The 22,242-nt window shown below is 48.5% G+C and overlaps 1 protein-coding gene across 2 annotated transcripts in view; it reads left to right on the top strand.

The window, feature by feature from the left end:
- corn (cornetto) overlaps positions 1 to 22,242 on the top strand; it is an 81,824-nt gene that overhangs the window by 31,392 nt on the left and 28,190 nt on the right. Inside the window, exons 3-4 of one of the 2 annotated variants that reach the window (XM_069310736.1) lie at positions 2,910 to 2,972; positions 11,448 to 11,485. The gene's annotated coding sequence lies outside the window, so the exon portion shown is untranslated. The remainder of the gene's footprint in view (positions 1 to 2,909; positions 2,973 to 11,447; positions 11,486 to 22,242) is intronic. The other variant, XM_069310737.1, reaches the window with a different exon arrangement.

Below are 22,242 nucleotides of genomic sequence, written 5' to 3'. Positions count from 1 at the left end.
CGGGAATGCGATTGTTGTGTGTGTTAAGAATCTGTAGGGGGCGGGCAAGGCAGGTGTGTACTGTTGCTTGTCATGTGTCAGGACGGTCACGTCACTGAGTGTACGAGCCTCCTGTCTTCCTCATTACTGGGGAAAATAAGAAAATAATGGCAGAGTGTAGGGATTAGCGGCAATAAAATGAAACGAGGCTTGTAGAGGGGGGGAGGGGGAGTGATAGGACTAACCCGGGTAATGAAGACTTGGGGGACGAGGGTTGTGGATCCCCTCGCTGGTGACGTTATGGCACTGTGGACACACTGGGGGGGGGGGTGTGGACACACACTGGGGGGTGTGGACACACACTGGGGGGGCGTGGACACACACTGGGGGGGGGTGTGGGCACACACTGGGAAGGGACATGAGGATAGGCTGGCAGGATATGAGGACGGGCGAATGAACGGTGTCCAGCCAATTGGATCATCAGGTATCGAACGCGAACCTGCAAAAAGTTTTGTTTTTCCTACCACAGACGTGGCCACACATTAGAGTGGTGTTGTACCGAGCAGTCACAGTATATGTCAAGGTACCAGACTTGTGCATAAGCTGCGGATTTAAAAAATTCTGACACTGATGCAAAATAATTTTTTAAAAAGTCAACTGGCAGATAGTATGGGTCATCTGTTGAGACCAGCAGGCTTTTGACATTACTACTGCTAAGGTTAGACCTTATTATTATAAGTACCTGTGGGGGTGGGGACCCCGTTGTTCAAGCCTGGCCTTGGACCGGGCTTGGGGAGTAGGAGAACTCCCAGAACCCCATCAAGCAGATGTGACCACAGACCGCGTCCAACAGCCTGGTTGACCAGTCCAACGACCAGGCGGCCACGGACCGGGCCGCGGGGACGTTGAGCCTCGAAATCAAGGCAAGATAACAGGAAGAAGATAAGAGGGGCGAGGTTGGTGTGCCTGAGTGAGGGGGCGGGCAGACCCTCGTGGGTCTTGGTGAGGATCTCCAGGAACTGGTGAAGGGCCGGGATGGTTCTGGGGTGTCGACGGCCACTGGCAGGAGGGAAGGAAGGGAGCTGGGACGTGTGGCGCCTCGTAATGACCTCAAGTGATATACCCCCTCCCCCAGTTTGCCCTCTCTCCCTCTCTTTCCACTCCGGTTCTTTCCCGTCCGCTGCCTCCCTCCCTCACCCCCCTCCCTCCCTTCCCATCAGTTCTGACCCGCCAGCCACACACACACACGAAGACAAACTGGGCGGCACGACAAACACTGCTGATTGAGTAACACTTCTGAAGAATTATAAGAATTGAACACAAAGTAAATGAATGAAGACATTTACCGGGAACTTTACTCATCGCTGGACGAGAGCGCTTGGTTACGGAGCCTTGCTATACACCCCAATACATGTTCTTCCCGTCTTGTGGAAGTATCAACTCCGTAAGCTATCAACATATAATTCTCTCTGATTATGCCTATGGCATCTCTACTCCTCACAGATTTTATTCTGCTTTTCCATCCATACTTTTCGCTCCAGTATGTTGTTGTTCTACTGTGCAAATTTGGGACCTGGCTCTCCAGTATCTTATATGTACCTACCTTGAGGTGCTTCCGGGGCTTAGTGTCCCCGCGGCCCGGTCGTCGACCAGGCCTCCTGGGGAGGCCTGGGGAGGCCTGTATATGTTATTTGATACCTTTCTCGTCTCCTTTCCAGCAGAACATTTTGAGAGCTTTCAGACGGTCCCAATAATTTAGATGTTTTATCGTTTCTATGCGTGCTGTATATGTTCTCTGAATTCCCTCTAATTCAGAGATCTCTCCACCTAAGAAAGGAGAAGTGAGTACCGAGCAATACTCAAAACAGGACAGCACTAGTGATTTAAATAGTATTAGCATTGTTGGGGTGGGGGTCTGGATTTGAACGTTCTCATAATCCATCCTATCATTTTCCTGGCCGCCGCTTTATTTGCTCGGTTATGTTCACTAAACGTCAGGTCGTCAGACATCATTATTCCCAGATACTTTACATGTTGCTTTCCTTCTATGAGTCAGTCTGACTGTGTCTTGTACCCTGTTTCGTTTGTTCCTCGTTTCCGCCATACCTCAGTACCTGGAACCTATCACCGTTAAACATTATGTTATTTTCAGTTGCCCAATCGTGGGGGGGGGGGGGGAAATTTATTTATATCTGCTTGTAGTTTTTCAGTGTCTTCTACAGGGGGAATTTTCATGCTGATTTTTGTATGATTTGCAAAGAAGGACACGAAGCTGTGACTAATATTTTTGTCTATCCGAGATATAAATGAGAAATAGCAGTGGTGCCAGGACTGTGCCGTGAGGTACACAGCTTTTCTTTGCACTTGGACTTGATCTTATTTGATTGACCGTTTCACTCTGCAGTGACGGTCTGGTTGACTAGACCATCAGTCAAGAGTCCTGGTCGGAGACCGGGCCGCGGGAACACCAAAATAAGTGAAAAAAGCAACAGTTGGATACAGAAAAATTGAAATTAGCTATCAATTAATGTTCCAATGGGCAGCATAAACCAATATGACGCTCAACGGTGATAAAATCAAATTACTTTATTATGGATAATACTAAATTATTCAAACGAGTGGAGGACACAGGACACAAAGCTCCTTAACACCACATCTTTTATTACGTAAAATCTATAGTATGGACAATTATTTTAGGTATTAAAACTTTGCTCCAATATACAATACTATATTACAAATTCATAGGTTTATCAGTGAACCATATCTTTATCAGCTGTCATTCTTTTACACGGTGTGGAGATTAGGCGAAATTGTAAGTGTAAAAAATACCCGCTGGGGTGTGATTAGTACTTTTTGCAAGTAATTCTTTGGGACTTTTTGTAAATAATTATTTGGGACTTTTTGTAATTGTTCTTTGTTATCGCTCCCAGGATGAAGACTGGGCGCCAGCAGCCTCGGGTCGCAACAGTCGCATCATAGGAAGGAGCCAGCAAGTAAAGATCTTTGAAAAATAATAATTTATCTCAATTCCCTCCCCCCCCCTCACCGGGGTGGAGGTGGGTGAGGGTGAGGATAGGGGCAGGTGTGGGGTGGTATACCCCAGAGAGCCTGGTGTTGACTCTGGCCTCCCCTGTGTCCGGGGGTCGGCGCCCCCTACCAGCTGCTCCTCCCCTCCCTCCCCTCTAACCTTACATCTCTTCCACCTTTCTCCTTAGCGTCACTCCTTTCTTACCTCTCTCCCTCTTTTTCTTGTCACAATCAGGGATCCCGGGTTCGATTCACGGGCTGGACAGAAATAGTTGGGCACGTTATCTTTGACCCGATGTCTGGTTAGCATTGTAAATGTCTGGCCACATCTGTGGTAGAAGGAAATTATGCCTCTCTTCACCTAGCAATAAATAGGTACCCGAGAGTTGGGCAACTGTTGTGGGTTGCTTCCTAAAGGCGAGGGTCAGTGGTTGGACTTGTCGTTGGACATCAATACAAGCCTGTATTATGTATATCAACAGGCTTCCTGTCCCCTACAAGGGGGAAACACTCCCATCCCTTCGTCTCAATCCGTTGTTCTCGTATCTCCCTCACTCCATCCTTTACTTTATCTTTCTTAGTTATCTCCTTTTGCGCTCATCATCATCTGTCGCTTTCCATCTATTCTTCTTTCTCTTCCATGTCCATCCATTTCTCTCTCCCCATACATTACTTTCCTTTCTCTGCCTCTCCCACTGTTCCCTCTCTCTCTCTCCATCCCTTCAGCCTTTATCTCCAGACCCCAAGATGCTGCGTCTTGGTCGTCTAAACATTGCAAGTGTGCGCGCGCCGCCACTGATTATAGTGGTGGGTGTGTACTCGCCTAGTTGTGCTTGCAGGGCTTGATCTTTGGTTCATTGTTCCCGCCTCTCATCTGTCAGTCAACTGGTGTACAGGTTCCTGAGTCTATTGGGCCTCTGTCATATCTTCAATTTGAAACTTGTGTATGGAGTCTGCCTCCACAATATTATTGCCTAATGCATTCCATTTGTTAACTACTCAGATACTGAAAAAAATTCCTTCTATTTTTGTGGGCCTGCGGGCTGCTCTAAGTAACAGCCTGTTGGACCAAGCTCTCCCACGTCAAGCCTGGTCCCGGGCCGGGCTTGGGAAGTAGAACTAGGTATCAACCAGAAACCCCATCCAGGTACAGGAACACACACATTTCAAAGCATTATATGACAAAGAGTGCTGGGAAGATGGGACACCACGAGCGTAGCATCCTGTAACTACACTTAGGTAATTACACACCTGCGGCACAGCGCCGTAGCCCAGCCCCCGCAGCCCAGCCCCCGCAGCCCAGCCCCCGCATGGTGGGCTGGACTTAGCATAGAGCTCGCTGGGTAGCCAAGCACTGCCGACGTCTACAATGGCTCTCACGTTTACTGTCAAATGAAACTTTTAGATGGCTAGAGTTTTAATCACGGGTAACATTTTAGGAGACATAACCCGGAGCGTATACTAGGCACGAAGCCTCGTCCTGAAGGAAGCAACAAGCCACCAGACTGTTAAGTTGTAATTGACTTAGTGTTCCCGACAACCTTGTGTGGGAGGTGTTTTTTGTGGCATGTAGCGGCAACATCCTGGTAGATGAGAGGATCGGGTTGCTGTAATTACTGTGTGGTAGTGTGGTGGAGCCATGGTGCCAAGAGCCGTGTGGGGGCACTCGCCTCCACCTGGCCACCCCCACAACACGTGCTGCTGTCCTCTCTCCTCCACACAGTCTACGTGCTCCACGCAGGTCTGGGCGTGGTGGAGGCTGGCGGGTGTGGGCACACCTGCTCCAGGTGCCACACCGACATGTTTTATACAGGAGAGGTGACAGTTGTGCCCAGGTGGTGATGACAGGTGTGGCTGGTGGTGTCTGGGCCCTGGGCACAGTGTAGAGACTTTCTAACACCATTGTCTGTGGCTGCAAGTTTTCTTGAGTAAAGTTGTCATTACTTACGTGGGATGTTTGCACCATGATAAGAATGATGGTTTCCACGGGGCGCAGTGATGGTGCCTCTTGGCTCTCCCAGCCAGGGACATGCAGGTGTCTTCCTCAGGCCTTCACTGTCCAGGTAATGCTGCTCGCCCTCACTCATCACTATATCCACCACTCTCACAGTGACACCATACATTAATGGCGTTGTATTTCATTCTGCCAGAATGAATGGTCAGTGACACTGTACAGTGTGTTGATACGGTGCCGCGTGCAGTGAAGCAGGATAGTGTAGGTGGGGTGAGAGGCCAGAAGCCTTGAGGAGCAGGAAGATGCTGCAGCTGGTGGCGGTAATGTGATACTCTCCCGATCTCTCTCAACATCTGCCGCCGCTGTTGTTGTTGTTGCGTTTGTTATAAAACAGTGTTGACTCCCAGCCGCCTTCATCCCACCTCTGCCTCCCGCAGGCCAGCAGGGGCATGTGGCCAGGTGAGTCACAAGGTCCTGTAGTAGTGCATCACTTGGTAACTTGCCGACCTTGCTCATGTCACCACTGGACTCATATTATAGCCTAGTCCCCACGCCGGGCTTGGAGAGAACAACTCTCGAAACCCGTTACAGCTAAACTTTCAAGGGGAATTATTAGGAGAAAGCGCTAAGTCATTATAACTATATAGCACCTGGAAGGGATCGCCTCGATTACGAACCGCGGCCATCCACTTAACCTATCCAAGTTTTGCTCATTAGCCAGAAGAAGTCTCAGTATTGGTTGTTGTGGTCGATAGTGCTAAAAGACGGTGGACTAAGTGTGAAGACTGGCGGCCCTCGGCCCGTCACGGGTGTGTGCCGGACACCAGGATGGGACACCTGGCTCTCTTCACCCAGCGGTTAACACCATAATTGATTGTATTTAATATTTCACTAAAACAAGTAGTCGGTTCACACAGGATTTTGACGGCATCAGAGTGTGGGTTCTCGCCATATGAAAAGTCACACCTTCAGTGTGTGTAATGTTTAATATATGTCTAATACAGGGCGAGGTCGGGTCAGGTGACCTTGCCAAATGTTATGTTGATAATTGCAGATGGTTGACTGTCTTTACCGTGAAACAAGCCGCTGTCTAAGTGTGGTAGGAAGATCTCCTGGTAGGCGGGACTTGCCTCCTGGTTCCTTCTTCAACATCCAAGCAATTGTAGAGAGGATTCCTCTCTACACCAGAGGATCCTGCGAGAGCACCCTCACACTGACCACGCCCACCACCCTCACACTGACCACGCCCACCACCCTCACACTGACCACGCCCACCACCCTCACACTGACCACGCCCACCACCCGCACACTGACCACGCCCACCACCCTCACACTGACCACGCCCACCACCCTCACACTGACCACGCCCACCACCCTCACACTGACCACGCCCACCACCCTCACACTGACCACGCCCACCACCCTCACACTGACCACGCCCACCACCCTCACACCGACCACGCCCACCACCCTCACACTGACCACGCCCACCACCCATCAGTAGCACGTGAAGCCTGGCATTAGGTCGTGCTGCGACAGTAAGAAAACATACACTAAAGTGTTTTAAAATAGTAAGACTGGAAACTGGCCAGAGATAATCCCAGACAAGCTGAGGCACGTAACGGGTGTTGGAACACTGGAGTCAGGTGTTGAGACTTGGGCTGTAAGAGCTGGCCAGGCTTGTGGTGGCCCCTGGTCGTAATGTGTACTCCACGGAGAGGACGGTCAGCCCCCCACACACACACACACACACACACACACACACACACACACACACACACACACACACACACACACACACACACACACACACACACACACACACACACACACACACACACACACACACACACACACACACACACACACACACACACACACACACACACACACACACACACACACACACACACACACACACACACACACACACACACACACACACACACACACACACACACACACACACACACACACACACACACACACACACACACACACACACACACACACACACACACACACACACACACACACACACACACACACACACACACACACACACACACACACACACACACACACACACACACACACACACACACACACACACACACACACACACACACACACACACACACACACACACACACACACACACACACACACACACACACACACACACACACACACACACACACACACACACACACACACACACACACACACACACACACACACACACACACACACACACACACACACACACACACACACACACACACACACACACACACACACACACACGCGCGCGCGCGCGCGCGCGCGCGCGTGTGTACGTAGTCCAATGTTACTGGACAGACAGGTGCTGAGGAGAGATGAGAGACGGAGGTGTTACTGGGGGGAGGTTCTTCACCGAACAACAGGAAACGCGAACATTAAGGTGTCGCCACTCGTCTTCCTACCAACATCATCTCCCAGCTTGTGTACACCAGATTTTTCTGTGTTGTAATTGGTCAGTAAAGTGTGTGGTTGGAGGGAGGGTGTTAGCGAGTGGCTGAGGGGAGTGTGTGTGTGTGTGTGGGGGGGGGGGTAATAACCAGCTGCTGGAAACACCTGCTGCAGGAGGATGAGGGCGCCATGATGGCTAGGAAATGTTGCCAGTCGTGGGAACGACAGTAATGTCTTTTTCACAGGTGCAGACGACTCCTGAATTCTGTGTCTGCAGACTGAGCGCTTTCCCGCCCCCATTGCTCACGGGGAGTGTTGCCCGCTAGTTTACCCTGGAACACGACCCGCCAGTCGGTTAACCACCAGGTGCTCAGTCACTCCTGGGTGAACAGAAGCGAACAGCTAAGAAACTGGCGCCTTGTCAAACTTCTCCGGCCAGGACTCGAACCTAGACATAATGCTGGTGAGGCGTGGGGCGAACGTGTTACCACTGCGCCGCTGCTCCACAGTGAGTCATGACTCCACCCTTTATGGGTATGACTAAAGTAAATAAAGTAAAAAGGTGACACCGTTTGAGTAATATGATGACTACATCATACAGATATTTTGCAGGATTACAAAATATCACTAAAATACTGCCGTTTATACCACATAAAAACCTTGCCTTGCAACTGGCATTTCGTTCATATTTCGAATTGTTTAGCATGTGTGTGTGGCCAACGGTCCCCGAGTGTGTCATCTGGCTCGAGTGTCACCCCCCCCCCCTGGTGAGTGGGTCAAGTGAGGCTGGCAGTGTTGTGTCAATATTGGCTCCTATAAGTGTTGATGTTGAACCTCTAGCAGAATATCATTCTGCTATCATATATATCATAATATATATCATTCTTTTTGATGATATATATTCTGTTTTGTCAGCTGTCCGCTGTTCTGTGGCACTCCTCCCCCCCCTCTCGTCACCCCTGTCCTATGGCACCCCGCCTCCTAGTCCGCTGTTCTGTGGCACCCTCCCAATATGGCAGGATCTAGTTGCATGTCTACCCCATATCACTAGCACTCCTCCACAGTCCCCCTCCCCTCAGCATCCTTCTACCCGCTCTTCCCCCCACCTTCCCCCCACCTTCCCCCCTCCTTCCCTCTCCCCAACCACCACCTCTCACCCTGTCCCTCCCCCCCCCCCTCCCGTGACTCATCCCAGACTGTTGCCAGGATGACCCGTATGTGCTTCGTCATCAATTATTAACTCTCTCTTTTCATTTTTCATTCTTTTTTTTTTACTGTAATTTTCGTGTCCTTGTGACCCTGGGAAATATATACGTTATACTGTGAACTTTAATGTGACGAGGTAACGAGGTATTTTGCGGGGCTTTTGTTGAGTGGTCGAAGTGAGAGGACGAGTGGTGGGACGTCAGACAATGCTAAGGCTTTCGCCAGCTCCACAGCCGCCCCGGGCCTGGATACCTGATCAACCAGGCTGTGACTCATACGTCAGGCTGCGAGCAGCCGTGTCCAACAGCCTGGTTGACCACGCCTGGTCGAGGACCGGGCCGTGGGGACGCTAAGCCCCGAATCCAACTCAATGTAACCAGGCTAGACCAGTTAGTTCCAGGCTAGAAGCTCCTGGAACAATTCCAGGAGTCTGGGTTTGGTGCAGAGTGCACAGGCATACTTCCTATGGCTACTTCCAGGTCCAGTGAGGTTAGGATGACATCTGATGAATGATTTGATGTTGGCATCACATTCATGAAGAAGTCATTGGGAGTTATCAGTCTTCAGTGTGTTTAGTGTAAACAGAATCGTACTATATCCTCAACATTTCACTCATTTATTTGATCATTATCATCTGTGAATGTTTTATCACCCTTGCGTAGGGCCCAATACTGGATGTGAATGTTCTTGATTTTGTATAGAATATAAAATATTTTGGATTCCTCTCTATTTCACTTATGGCCTTTTGCTCTCTCTGCCTCGCTTAGATTTTGTGAGTCTTGTAGCTTCAGCTCAATATTTTCTGTTTCTCTACAAAACCTTCCTTGGCGTTTCTGGGAGAGTTGGGCGTTCAAGTCGTTTTGTGATTTGTTTTCTTCGTCTATAAAGAGAGCATCGTTGTCGTTCCTATTTGCATCTCTATCTAGAGGCAGGTGACTGAGTGTGTGTCTACAGCTGCTGAACCTATCCATCTTTACCAGATGAGTTAAATGTGCATTTTCTAGTTATTCTTTCAAGCTTATTTCTGTGAGGTTTTGGTTCGTTAGTTCCCTGTTAGTATGTTTTTATTAAAATTGAATTTGCTGAATTTTCCTCTTCTAGGATTTTAGACTGGATGCGCAGGTCTTTTGCCCATGCTTGTCTGTACTTCACTTGGGATTTTTTTTTAATTAGGTTGTGATTTTTTGTGAGTAACAGTTATTTGTTGTAATCATTATGGTCCTGGTCAATCATTATGGTCCTGGTCAATCATTATGGTCCTGGTCAATCATTATGGTCCTGGTCAATCATTATGGTCCTGGTCAATCATTATGGTCCTGGTGAATTCATGTTTATTTGTGGAAATAAGGTCTGGTGTTTTATTTTCTTGTTTTTACTATTTACTCGTTTAAAGCAAATGTCACACATCCATAAGAGGTGTTTGTGTGTGGTTGTTCAATTAGACTAATTCCTGGGATTCTCTGGTACAACTGTAGTGCCACATTCTTCCATTTTAGCTGCCGTAGGTTTAGGTCCCCAAGCAAGACGGTGTTTGGCTCCTGGCTTGAAGGACTTTCTTAGCAGATTCTTAATTTTCAGAAGTTGGTCTAATTAAATTAAAGTCATGTTATGTAGGAAGTGTTGGTCCAGGTCGGTTGTGGCTCTGCAGCCACTTGCCACCAACTACCTTACTGATTAGCACTTAAATAACCAGAATCCTTGAAACCGGCCACAGGTAAACAACTGACTTAACTCCCAACCACCATGACATCATCAACAATACTGCCAGCATCGCCACCTCCCACCGCCACTTATAGCAGCCTGAAGTCATTTTATTTCCTGTATTGTAGTTATATTTCCTGTACTTGAGCAGCCTGTGATGGTCGCACCTCGAGTGTTTAGTGCACAACGCTGCTCCGTCCTGAGGTGTTCCAGCCCCGGGAGATTTTTTAAGGTATTTTTAGCTGGCAAGGGAGCGCGGCGATTCCCAGGAAGCGGACTGTAGAAGACTCTCCCTGGCTTCTGTTATGCTGTTTCGCGTCACCGCTCACAGGGTGAGGATGGAGTGCACACTGAACTACCAGCCCCCGGCAGCAACAATAAAATATCTCCCGGGCTTATTGGGTACCTTCCCTCCTTCAACCCCAGTTTTTTGGGTGTTAAATCCTGACGTACACGGTCACAGTGTGTGTGTGTGTGTGTGTGTGTGTGTGTGTGTGTGTGTGTGTGTGTGTGTGTGTGTGTGTGTGTGTGTGTGTGTGTGTGTGTGTTAGCTGCGACCGTCGTTAGACTGCCAGCAACGGCCTCCAACAACCTGGTTGACCAGACCACCACCAACCAGGAAACTTAGTCAAGGTCCAGGCTAAGGGCAGGGTGATTCCCGGAACGATGATAAGGTAGACACGCGAGCACACACCCCAGTGACGAGCCTCAGTGTACCTGGCTGGGGTTCTGGGAGTTCTACTCCCCGAGCCCGGCCCGGGTCCAGGCTTGACTTGAGGACATACACTCTTCACCTGGGTTATACCCGTGTAAGGATCTCGTGTTGTCGACCTTCCTGGGTCCTCCCCAACTCCGAATTTCGTGTTTTAGTGTCTCCCGCAGCTCAGTCGGCCAGTGGCGGAACAGGTTAGGCTACACTTTAAGGAAGGTCCTCTACGATCATGCCAGATTTAGTCGCATTTAGTTTAGTTATATGAATACATTCTGGACACATTTCTAATTTTCATATATTGATTTGTCACGTGATTATTTGTGAATCGTTCAAAATATTAATAAAATATTACAGGTGATGAATTGCTGTGATACCTGTTGGTCGTATTTTAATCAATCATTTATGTTTACATTTCAGACTTGAGACGCTGAAGGTGGACGTGACGCCGAGCTCTGGTAAGCGTGGCAGTAGCAGGCGGAGACAAGTCTAATGACCATAATCACCACTGCTCGTGGACGCTAGTTAATTAAGGCAGGCGCCGGTAACTGGCTGGGACTCGCTTGTTTCCTTGTGTATTGCCTTCATTAATGAAACTCGTCTACAAATGCAGAGGTCTGAGAGGCGCTCGAGCAGGAGTAAAGGTTGCTCTTGTGGGCCCCGAGGGGCGAGGGCCACAGCTGGTGTGGCCCCGAGGGGCGAGGACCACAGCTGGTGTGGCCCCGAGGGGCGAGGACCACAGCTGGTGTGGCCCCGAGGGGCGAGGACCACAGCTGGTGTGGCCCCGAGGGGCGAGGACCACAGCTGGTGTGGTCGGCCCGGTCATCGCCCAGGCCTCCTCGTTGCTAGACTGGTCAACGAGGCTGTTGGACGCGGCTTCTGGCAGCCTGACCTATGAATCACAGCCTGGTGGATCAGGTATCCTTCCTGATGTCCACATTGGTGGACTTCTTAAACAATTTCAGGTTTTCCAGCAAGAAGTGGCCTACCAGCCGGGTTTAGTGGTCACGTAAGTCTGCGGTCCGCTCCAAGCAACAACAGCCTTTTGGATCAAGTTTTCACAACCAAGCCGGGCCCCAGAAAAATAAAGACCCCTAAACAGAACATCAGAACATGTGTATTCGTGCTTGCACCTCAAGGTAACCTCCTTGAGGGTGGGGGTAGCGAAGCCCTTCCGTTATGGGGGTTGGGTGTAGGAGAGCATCTCACGTGTGTGTGTGTGTGTGTGTGTGTGTGTGTGTGTGTGTGTGTGTGTGTGTGTGTGTGTGGGGAAGGGGAGGGGGGGGGTCACCCGGGGGCGCTGGGGAAGAAGGTACCCGGATGCCCTTATGGTTTATATGGCTCCAATATCGTATAATCCTGGGACGCCTCCTGCTACACACGTCCCTCGGGGCCACACTTGCTCCTGGTGGGAGTGAGGCAGGTGTTGGCCCACCACAGGGGCCCTCAGCACAGGGGCCCTCAGCACAGGGGCCCCCAGCACAGGGGCCCCCAGCACAGGGGCCCCCAGCACAGGGGCCCCCAGCACAGGGGCTCCAGCACAGGGGCCCCCACCACAGGGGCCCCCAGCACAGGGGCTCCCACCACAGGGGCCCAGGACTGGGCTCGACTTAGGGCTCACTTAAAAAATTGAAATGCGACACGTTTTGATTTTAATCACAAATACGTTATTTTAGATTCTTTATATTAAATGTTTAAGAATTGTGTGAAGTAACGCTGACTTTCTTTATAGTAAATGTTTAAGAATTGTGTGAAGTAACGCTGACTTTCAACAAGAAATATAACATATAATTGAAAATAAGCTTGAAAGTTTCCCATTTTGAACACTTAAATGCAGTGGTTCGACACTTTAAACCCTCTCGGATGAACGTGTTGGGTGGAGGGGGGGGGGGGGTTGAAGTTGAAGTACGTTCATTGAATCACTTTGTAGTTATTCCGAGGATCAACGTCCCCGTGGCCCGGTCTCTTGCCAGGCCTCCTGGTTGGTTGTCTAGTTAACCAGGCTGTTGGACGCGGCTGCTCGCAGCCTGAAGAATGAATCACAGCCTGGGTGATCAAGTAACCTTTGGAGGTGTTTATCGCTTTTTCTTCAACACTGTGACGGGTCGGCCAGTTATGCTCCTGATTTGTAGAACTTTGTGTTGAAAAGTCTTTGACCTTTGTTATAAATTCTCTCAGCGTACCTGTTTCACCTCTGCTCTTCAAATTCTGCATATCCTGCCATGCCTGTTGGTCTCGTAAGGTGTTAGTTCTGTGAGTAGATTTGGAACCAGTCCCCTCTAATAATTTCCACGTGTAAATTATTATGTATCTCTATTAAAAATTTTAATCGGTCCCAATAATTTAGAAGTTTTATAGAGTGGATTCTTGCCGTAGAGGATCTTTGCACACACTCTCCAGGTCAGCAATTTCTCCGGCTCTGAATGGGTCTGTTAGTGTGTAACAATATTCCACCCTAGAGAGCACTAGTGTGTAAACAGTATCATCATTGGTATGACATTCGTTGTTATGAAGGGGTCTCGTTATCCAACCTGTCATTTTACTTGCAGGCGTGACAGCTACCCTATTGTGTTCTCTAAAGGTAAGGTCTTCAGACATAATTATTCCTAAGATTCTCTACGTTGCTTTTTCGTTCCATAGTGTTTTTATTACCTTTTATATACGGTTTCCGTTTTTAGATTTACATTTTTTCCATAGCGCAGGAGTTGGAACTCGTCTTCATTAAACATATTATTATCTGTGGCCCATTGAATGACCTGATTAACATGAGATTGATTTTCAAGACACTTGTGCTCCTTAGGGTGGAATACTGTGGCACACTAACAGCCCCATTCAAAGCTAAATAACGTGCTAAGGTCTGTGACTGTTCGAATCTACTCTATAAAACATCAAAATTATTTGGACCGCTCAAAAAATTGTAAACATATTTCTACAGCGCAGGCGAGAGATGTAATAATTTACACTTGGAAAATATTAGAGGGACTAGTCCCAAATCTGCACACGGAAATAAGACTACGTGAGACCAGGAGGCATGGCAGGATGTGCAGAAGACCCCCCGTTGAAAAGCAGAGGTGTAATAGGTACGCTCTCTCTCTCTCTCTCCAGGTAATCTGACAGAGAACTGTCAACATAAAGGGCCTAAGACTTTTCAACACACTATACATAAGAGCCACAACTGGCCGATCTCACACCGCGTTCGACTTAATAAAGTCCTCCAAAAGATACCTATCATCCAGGACGTGAATCATACCTCAGGCTGCAAGAAGCTTCATTCCAGAGCTTGGTTGACCGGACCACTAACCAGGATACCTGATCAGAGACAGGGCCGCAGGGAGGTTGATTCCTGCAACCAGTAACAGACTAAAGTGAGAGATCCTGGAGGCGGTGATAGACGAGGCAATCATCGGCACAGTTAGAAGACACCGGCATCGCCGATATGCGAGTCTTCTTCCGCCCTCTACTACTTATTTGGGAAATACCAGGCGGCGTGAGGTGTGGGCGTGGTGCACGTGCTCTCCGTACCTGCCCCCTCCCTCCCCCCTCCTCCCACGTCCCTTGACGTGGGGCCGTGAAGATAGGCGACCGTTGCGGGGGACACCAGTGCGCGCCTCCCTCCCCGCTGCTAAGATGACACAGGAAATTCTAATGGTTAAATCGACGTTATTTCTGGTAGCCAGACAGGAGGGTGAGGGAGGGAGGCAGTGAAGCAGTATGGTGGCGGGTAGATACTGACGGAGCTTTGTCGGGAGGAGTGAGGTGCGGGTCCCGGCCGGTGCTGCTGCTGGACCAGCTCCTGGCTGGTCTCCGTGCCCACTGTGTGCTCCTCGACCCACGGCATATTTACAAGGTAAACTGGAATTCATATTTTCCCCATTCATCACCCCTCTCGACCTCTGTTGTCACGTTAGCCGGGTGAGGCCGCGTGTGGCTCCAGCAGTGCTCTCCGTGGTGTTGCTTTACATTCAGCCACAGGGAGCACAAAGTTGCAAGTAGCACGGGCTATGGTGAGCCCGTAGTGGACTTACCTGGCACAGGAGCGGGGCTGTGACCTGCCTCCTGCTCTTACAACCTACCTTCTCTTATACATCTTAAATTATTTTATCAAAATCACACTACTGTTAACCTACGAAACTGCAGTAACCTGCCCCCCCCCCCGGTGGGTGGAGGCTTTAACCTCCCCCCCCCCCCTCGGTGGGTGGAGGCGGTAACCACATGCTTGGCGTGTGTGGGTGGGTGGGGTGGGTGGGTGGCAGACTTGACACCAGGCTGGGGGTGGGTGGGGGGGGGGGTGGCGCGCGTGTGCTCACCTATCAAGGCGTCAGCAGTGGGAGATCAGGTTGTTGGGTCCCGCTTCATACACTTGTATTACCCGGTGCGGTTATATATACCGACCCTCTAGTGTTCTCGTCCTGCCTGCGCTTTAAACCGTGGATACGGAGGTGGCTTCCAGCACCTGTTCTTCCCGTGCAGTGATCTGGGCCGCCAGCCACACGGTGTGGGTGACGGGTGTGGTGAGGAGGCCGTATCCCCAGGTGCCGGGTGCCTGGCCTGGTCCTGCCAGCTCTACTACATGACATTTGCTGACACCTAACTGTAACGACCATTATCTGACGAGTCTTATACTTGTCTTGTCATTCAGTAGCGTCTTGCTGTGAGGGCGGGGCGAGGCAGCCGTCTTTCTGTGTCGCTCTGTCAAACAACTCGGCACATTTAATGCCGTCTATTAGAATTTCCAATAGACGAATTTTTTATTAGATTTGTAATATTTAAGCTTATGTGTTGTGAAGATATTGAGAGTTGTGTGTGCCAGGGTAGGAGGTGAGCGTGGCGTGAGGTGGCGGGGTTCTCAACCACCCTCACCAAGCTGACAGGCAGTAAACAAGATGGAGAGGCACAGGCGAAGGGAAAGTTTAAAAAATGGCAGTAAATATAGAATGAGTTATGATAGGCGGCGGCCTGTCCGCCTCGCTGACACGGTGCATGCGTGTGTGTGAGGCAGTGTATGTGGCAGGATGCTTGTGTGTGAGAGAGGAACGGTTGGTGTAGAGCCATGTTCTCACTACACGCTGTCTGGGGTCACGGCGGTGTTAATGACGGCAGAACCTGTCTTCATGGTGGAGGGGAGGGTATTGTGCCTCCGTGTGTGCGTGCGTGTGTGTTTGTACTCACCTAGTTGTACTCACCTAGTTGTGTTTGCGGGGGTTGAGCTCTGGCTCTTTGGTCCCGCCTCTCAACCGTCAATCAACAGGTGTACAGATTCCTGAGCCTATCGGGCTCTGTCATATCTACACTTGAAACTGTGTATGGAGTCAGCCTCCACCACATCACTTCCTAATGCATTCCATTTGTCAACCACTCTGACACTAAAAAAGTTCTTTCTAATATCTCTGTGGCTCATTTGGGCACTCAGTTTCCACCTGTGTCCCCTAGTACGTGTGCCCCTTGTGTTAAATAGACTGTCTTTATCTACCCTATCAATCCCCTTCAGAATCTTGAATGTGGTGATCATGTCCCCCCTAACTCTTCTGTCTTCCAGCGAAGTGAGGTTTAATTCCCGTAGTCTCTCCTCGTAGCTCATACCTCTCAGCTCGGGTACTAGTCTGGTGGCAAACCTTTGAACCTTTTCCAGTTTAGTCTTATCCTTGACTAGATATGGACTCCATGCTGGGGCTGCATACTCCAGGATTGGCCTGACATATGTGGTATACAAAGTTCTGAATGATTCTTTACACAAGTTTCTGAATGCCGTTCGTATGTTGGCCAGCCTGGCATATGCCGCTGATGTTATCCGCTTGATATGTGCTGCAGGAGACAGGTCTGGCGTGATATCAACCCCCAAGTCTTTTTCCTTCTCTGACTCCTGAAGAATTTCAGGAGTCAGAATTTCCAACTAGGAAATTTCAAACTAGGTGTTTGCGCGCGCGCGCAAACACCTAGTTGTGTTTGCGGGGGTTGAGCTCTGGCTCTTTGGTCCCGCCTCTCAACCGTCAATCAACAGGTGTACTATCATATCTACACTTGAAATTGTGGATGCCGTGCTCAGGTCACGTACCACTAGCCGTGCTCAGATCACGTAACCACTAGACGTGCTCAAGCCTGTTGTGTTGTGCACTTAGATAAGTTCTTGCCAGAAGTTCCGGACCAACTAGGCGGTGGTGGACATGTTGGCCTGCGAGCCACTCCAACTCCAAGCAACAGCCTGTTGGACCAAGCTGTCACAAGTCAAGCCTGGCTTGGGGAGAAGAACTCCCAGAACCCTATCAAGCGGGTATGGCTGGTGGCGTGGGTGGTGGTGGGCTGGTGGCGTGGGTGGTGGCGTGGGTGGTGGTGGGCTGGTGGCGTGGGCTGGTGGCGTGGGCTGGTGGCGTGGGTGATGGGCTGGTGGGGGAGAGCTGGTGGCGTGGGTGGGGGAGCTGGTAGACCCATCAGTGGGGCGGGCCTCAGGGGAATGAGGTTTGTCTTTAGGGTCCAGTTAGCCTGCTGTCTCCCCTCCCCCCCCCCCAGCCCCCCCCCTCCTACCAGCCCCAGGACAGAGTGCAGATATTTCCATCCTAAACTATGCAAAAGTCTCACTGAGAGAAAATGCTATGATCTTCAATGCCCTGATTTCCACGTTAGAGGTACCTGGTTGATGGGGTTCTGGGAGTTCTACTACTCCCCAAGCCCGGCCCGAGGCCAGGCTGGACTTGTAAGAGTTTGGTCCACCAGGCTGTTGCTTGGAGCGGCCCGCAGGCCCACGTATCCACCACAGCCCGGTTGGTCCGGCACTTCTTGAAATCTTGAGGTTATCTTGAGATGATTTGGGGGCTTAGCGTTCCCGCGGCCCGGTCCTCGACCAGGCCTCCTTTTTTATTTGTGTTTTGACAGCCCGTAGCAGCTAAATGAACTTATTATTATTAACATCTTTATTGACAAAATTAATTACAATTTTGGCTAATCTGAGGATTTTGATAGTCTTATTAAATTGAGGTTAATGCTAGTATTCACTGTCACGCAGGACAGAGGGTCATACATAAGACAATAGGTCTAAACTGTAGGCTGAAGCACATATATATCATGGTTACAATCAATGTTTTAATGTGTGGATATGTGAAAACAATTTTCTATTGTGCACTGCCACACAAGGGCAGGGATGGGTTCATGAGTGATACAGCTTAGAATATAATTGACAGAGAGGTCTCTTTGACAGGTCTCGCTATATTATCTGACCTAAATTAAGTGATCACGTGGTATACACGAAATTCTACACCTGAGGATGATTGATGGCGCGAGGGTAAGAGTCCTCTCACTGTTGTCGGTAATTCCCCCGACTCTGCCAGTCTCCACTCAACTGGGTGTTGGAACAAGGGTTTATAGTGCTTAAGTTGTGTATTACAAGGTGTGCGGAGGCCCTGGTGGAGAGCGTGAGGGTGGAGCACTGCCAGGGCCTTGTGCTGCTGTGATCCGGGAGGCGGTGTTCACAGGATACCCTGTGTGTCCTCCACACGCTCTCAAGGACGTCCTTGGCCCTCAAAAGAGCCCTGTACTCCTGCCAATACTGTCCACTTCGCTACTGCGGACATTACTAGTCCGCAGATCAACTAGAGGGAGTACAGAGAACATATACGACATACATAGACGCGATAAAGCACCTAAATTATTGGGATCGTCTCAAAGCTCTCCAAATGTACTCACTAGAAAGGAGACGAGAGAGAGATCAAATAATATACACGTGGAAAATACTGGAGGGCCAGATCCCAAACGTACACAGTAAAATAACAACATACTGGAGTGAACGATATGGAAGAAAATGCAGAATAGAACCAGTTTTTTTATTATTATTATTATTTTCTACCACAGACGTGGCCACACAGTTACAATGCTAAACAACATGTATACATTTTCTTCTGTCCTCCATGGTCCATGGACAGAATTAGAGAAGTGTTAAACATATAGTTCAGGGATTTATTGAACAATCAACCACAGAAGGTGATTCGGTACTTTTAAAATGCTAAGCTAACCTACATACGTAAATACATAGATATACAGATTTACGTATGCCCTACATAAAGTGTTCGAAGTGTCATTAATGTGCATTTACAAAGGTGAAATGCAATTCTGACCAGCTTCCATATGTACTTTATACACATACATATACATACACACACATATATACGTACATATACATATATACATGCATATATACACACACATGCATTCACATAATAGAACCAGTGAAGAGCAGAGGTGCCATAGGCACAACTAGAGAACACTGTTTAAAGATCAGAGGTTCATGGTTGTTCAACGTTCTACCAGCGACTATAAGAAATATTTCCGGAACAACCGTGGACATCTTCAAGAGAAAACTAAATAGTGTTCTTCAAGAAGTGACGGACCAACCGGGCTGTTTTTTTTATTATTATTATTTCCTACCACAGACGTGGCCACACAGTTACAATGCTAACCAACATATATACATTTTCTTCTGTCCTCCATGGACAGGGTTAGAGATGTGTTAAACATATAGTTCAAGGGTTTATTGAACAATCAACCACCCGGGCTGTGATGGGTATGTGGGCCTGCGGGCCGCTCCAAGCAACAGCCTGGTGGACCAAGCTCTCGCAAGTCAAGCCTGGCCTCAGGCCGAACTCGGAGTAAAAGAACTCCCGAAACCCCCTCCAGGTATGCTCCAGGCAACTGTAATAAACGAAAACTAATATATATGCAAGTTAGAATTGTAATTTTCCATTGTAAAAGTGCTTCAGTCTCCCTTTGTGTCAATGATAACTCACTACACATTATGTAAAGTGCCAAGAAAATGTGTATATTCTGGTTAGCATTTGAACTGAATGGCCTCGTCTGGGGTAGAAAATTGGAAAGCTGCCGCTGCTGCTCTCCCAGACCCCCCCCCTCCCCACTGCTGCTGTCACTACTACTGCAATTGTTACTTATGCTGCTGTTATTGCAGGTGCTGCAGCTGCTGCAGCACTAGTAGTAAGCTGCTGCTCTTACTACTAATGTTGTTATGCCATGACACATCTATACTGACGGCGGGTTTTATGAAGTAGACAAGTGTCCTTGGGTGAGGTGACGTGCTGGGGGGGGGGGAGGGGGGCCGGGAACAGTGGTCTTACTCGTGGTACCACAGGTGAGGCAGGTGGGTACTACAGTATACCACAGGTGAGTACAGTATACCACAGGTGAGGCAGGAGACAGGAGGGCTGGGGGCGGGTTCCCACGGGCGCCTCCACCACGCGACCTTGGCCGTGACCGCCGGGAATTTCCGTCACGAACTCTAGAAAGGTGACCGCTGTAGGCTCCGCACCGCCTTTGGCACCTTTCTCAAGACCCAGATGTCGAATACACCATGTCAACTTTTTGAAGGAGAAAACGTGCACTTCCTTGAACATTATATTGTAGAATGTCCCATAGTGACTGACTGTCGGCATCCTGGGCTGAGGTATGCTGAACTCTGTAACTACTATATGAATACTGGAACACTTTGATGTCGTACCTAGTAGCCAGAACGCACTTCTCGGCCTACTATGCAAGGCCCAATTTGCCCAATAGGCCGAGAGATTTCTATTATTTTCAATAAATGTTTCCAATTAGTTTATTTTAATTATTTGTATTATATTATATTAAGAACATAAATTATTGACTTGTGTTATTTTAGGTTAGGTTAAGATAGGTTAGGTAGGGCTGGTTAGGTTCGGTCATATATCTACGTTAGTTTTAACTCAAATTTAAAACAAAATAACTAATACATAATGAAATGGATAGCTTTATCATTTCATTAGAATAAAATATTGAATAATACATAAACTCAGAGGAAAGCTTGACTTATTAGGCAAATCGGGCCTTGCATAGTAGGCCGAGTACGACGTTCTGGCTACTAGGTACAACATATATATACAGTATATATATATATATATATATATATATATATATATATATATATATATATATATGCGAACAAGCCTGAATGGTCCCCAGGACAATATGCAACTGAAAACTCTCACCCCAGATGTGACTCGAACCCATACTCCCAGGAGCAACGCAACTGGTATGTACAAGACGCCTTAATCCACTTGACCATCACGACCGGACAAAATGAGGTGATAGCCGAGGCTATCGCCTCATTATTATTATTATTATTAATATATATATATATATATATATATATATAATATATAGTTATACACACACACCTAAAAGGGGTACCACCTCTGGTGCAAGTGTAGGGACCCATAGCCTCGGAGAAGAAAATGAAGAGTACTCAGGGAAGACCTTGTGGATCCTCACTGAACACTGGTATTTTCTTCTACCACCCATATTCGTTTAGTTTGTGTGTATATATATCTAACTTTATTTTACAATTTCATTGCACAAAAAGGGTTACAACATTGGTTACATGCAAGGTACAAGACTACTTGTCACAAGTTGTATAGCCCCTCCAGCTCCTCAGATGGCGGGCAGGAACCATGGATGCAGTGAGCATTTCCTCTCAGGCTCGCCACACCAAGGCGCTGAAAGAGAAAAATGGCGGCTCTAGGGTCTCTAGTTGTTTTAATTAGCTTGGACCCCAGCTCCTTCAAAAAACTTGCAGCACTTTTACCCCAGGCACCAACTGTGTCTGAGGCAATGGGGACAAAAATTGTAGTGGTAATCCAGGTCTCCGTATTTACGTGACTTGGCCGCTTCCCGGTGATTGGCACCACCTCCTGCTTGTGTAGCACTGAAGTTAACATAGGTATTGGCTAAAGTTGAAACGCAAGTGTAGTCCCACACCAACTGTCTACCATTCTTCCAGGGGTTCACCGTGATTCCGTCTGGGCGACCGACAGGCTCATCAGAGTTGTGGGGCATTAGGTAAGGGGGCTCGCTCTCTGCTGGACAACCGGCCGTGGTAAGGCTTCTCTTGATAATGTCGTTAATCTCGCCGTGTCTTGCATGCCATCCTCCTGTCCTTTGGCAGAGAAGGCCATTGCCTCGCCACAAATACACCTGTAATCGGTGTAATTTATATATATATATATATATATATATATATATATATATGTATATATATGCTGGTTAATATAATTATATATATATATATATATGTTATATAAATTATAGAAATATCTATTGATATACGAAAGTACTTAAGGGAATTCCGGTTTCAATTCTTCTTCTGTGGTCTGACATTGTCACATTTTTCATCACGTGTTAATTTCGTGATTTACACACATAT

Source organism: Procambarus clarkii, chromosome 68 (genome assembly GCF_040958095.1).
Source record: "Procambarus clarkii isolate CNS0578487 chromosome 68, FALCON_Pclarkii_2.0, whole genome shotgun sequence".
Lineage (NCBI taxonomy): Eukaryota > Metazoa > Arthropoda > Malacostraca > Decapoda > Cambaridae > Procambarus > Procambarus clarkii.
The sequence above is the reverse complement of the archived record's forward strand: the minus strand, read 5'-3'. Positions and strand labels throughout refer to the sequence as shown.